Source organism: Teleopsis dalmanni, unplaced genomic scaffold (assembly GCF_002237135.1).
Source record: "Teleopsis dalmanni isolate 2A unplaced genomic scaffold, ASM223713v2 unscaffolded_contig_5059, whole genome shotgun sequence".
In the NCBI taxonomy this organism is placed as follows: domain Eukaryota; kingdom Metazoa; phylum Arthropoda; class Insecta; order Diptera; family Diopsidae; genus Teleopsis; species Teleopsis dalmanni.
The window spans coordinates 1-2,191 of NW_024036441.1; the positions used below are offsets into that span (position 1 = coordinate 1).

General features: G+C 29.9%; 1 long non-coding RNA gene across 1 annotated transcript; it reads left to right on the forward strand.

Annotated features, from left to right (window-relative positions):
- LOC119665408 lies at positions 1 to 824 on the forward strand. Its single transcript, XR_005251386.1, has 3 exons — positions 1 to 47; positions 104 to 506; positions 566 to 824. It is a non-coding gene; the product is annotated as an uncharacterized LOC119665408 (long non-coding RNA).
- The last annotated feature ends 1,367 nt before the right edge of the window (positions 825 to 2,191 follow it).

Below are 2,191 nucleotides of genomic sequence, written 5' to 3' on the forward strand. Positions count from 1 at the left end.
GAAATAATTCAGTGGCTGATCCGTTATGTTTAATATAACAGACCAATGTTCGTAAAAATATAACACATAACAAATATAAATTCATTTATATATTGACTTCCAGGCTACCCACGACAACTTGCTGTTTAACACAATGAGAGAATTCAGAAGGCACAGTAACATCTGAATCTGAACGTGATGTTATGAAAGATGTTGATTGTATAGTAATTTCACAAAATGCTCCCAAACACATCTGCAAGATTAATCCAGAAAAGCTGTAATACCATATATTTTGCAAACAGTGCATCAACCTTTTGTCTACCTCACTGCCTTGTTGAGATTAAAGTGGAACATTACCTAACTATGATCCATAAACCTATTTGAATGAAAAATACTAACACAAAATTTAATGAAAATCTTTTGAGTTCCGGAACTATATTTTAGAACAAAAACTTCAAATATTCGAAAATTAGTTGAAGATTGAATCAATGGCAGCAGCTGGCATAAAAGGATATCAGCACTATTAAGTAAGCGTTTTCAATTATTTGATGGTTATTAAATTAACACAGACTCTAAATATTCCTAGTCTTAATAACCATCTCAAAACCGAGTAAGATGTACAACCTTGTTATTGTAAACCAGAAGCTTAAGGTATTCATTGGTTTTTGGCGAAAACAGAGAGATATGGAGGCAGATATGCAGTTGCCAGTTAAGGTACGACTTATTTAGTCTCTGATGGCCACTATCGTTGATGTAAACATTATAGTACATCTAAATTTCGTCTTAAAACTTCAAAACAAAGAACATGAACTTCATAATGTTTACATTGGATCATTTAATTATAAACAGTCTGCTTAACATGTAATGATTTATCGTTAAAAAAATCAATATTCTAAACATTTTATGATATTTACAAAACAAGTCTGTATTTACACATTATATTTTTTTTCACATTAAATATGACTGATCCCATCATTTCAATAGTGCAAAATCAGTAAATAACATTAAAGTATTTGGTGTTTTATTCAAACTTGAACGGTTTCCTCACATTATACTGAACACTTACAGTATTAGGTACCTCAGTCCCATAGTAGGTAAGGAAAGACATTTAAGAAGAGCTAAAAAGGAAAGGCCTATGTTGGAATATTGATTCAATAGTTTATTTGTTTACTTTGTAATTTATTTGAAATGTATGCATGCACATACATAATCTGTGATCTGTATGTACAGGGTATTTCCTAAAAAAGTGAAGAAAGCTTACGTGGTTCAAGAATCGAAAATAAATCATAAAAGAAGTGGTTCATCTTCGACACTTCCTAAAATAGAGATAGAGTCTTACTAAAAAAATCTTCAAACTAAAAAATCGCCGCTGTAAAAACGGTTCATTTAAGTTTATCTATCTACCTATCTATCTATCTATCTATCTATCTATCTATCTATCTATCTATCTATCTATCTATCTATCTATCTATCTATCTATCTATCCATCTATCTATCTACATCTATGCTATCTATCTATGCTATCTATCTATCTATCTATCTATCTATCTATCTATCTATCTATATCTATCTATCTATCTATCTATCTATCTATCTATCTATCTATCTATCTATCTATCTATCTACCTATCTATCTATCTATCTATCTATCTATCTATCTATCTATCCATCTCTATCTCTATCTCTATCTCTATATCTATATCTATATCTATATCTATATCTATATCTATATCTATCTCTATCTCTATCTCTATCTCTATCTCTATCTCTATTTATCTCTCTCTATCTCTTTCTATTTCTATCTCTATCTCTATCCCTATCTCAGTCTATCTTTATCTCTATCTCTATCTCTATCGCTATCTCTATCTCTATCTCTATCTCTATCTCTATCTCTATCTCTATCTCTATCTCTATCTTTATCTCTATCTCTATCTCTATCTCTATCTATCTCTATCTATCTCTATCTATATATCTATCTCTATCTATCTATCTATCTATCTATCTATCTATCTATCTATCTATCTATCTATCTATCTATCTTCAACGATACTCCGAAACGCACCTATTGCCTCAAATGCTGCTTGAGAACTAACTCATCTATCTATCTATCTATCTATCTATCTATCTATCTATCTATCTATCTATCTATCTATCTATCTATCTATCTATCTATCTATCTATCTATCTAACTATCTATCTATCTATATATCTA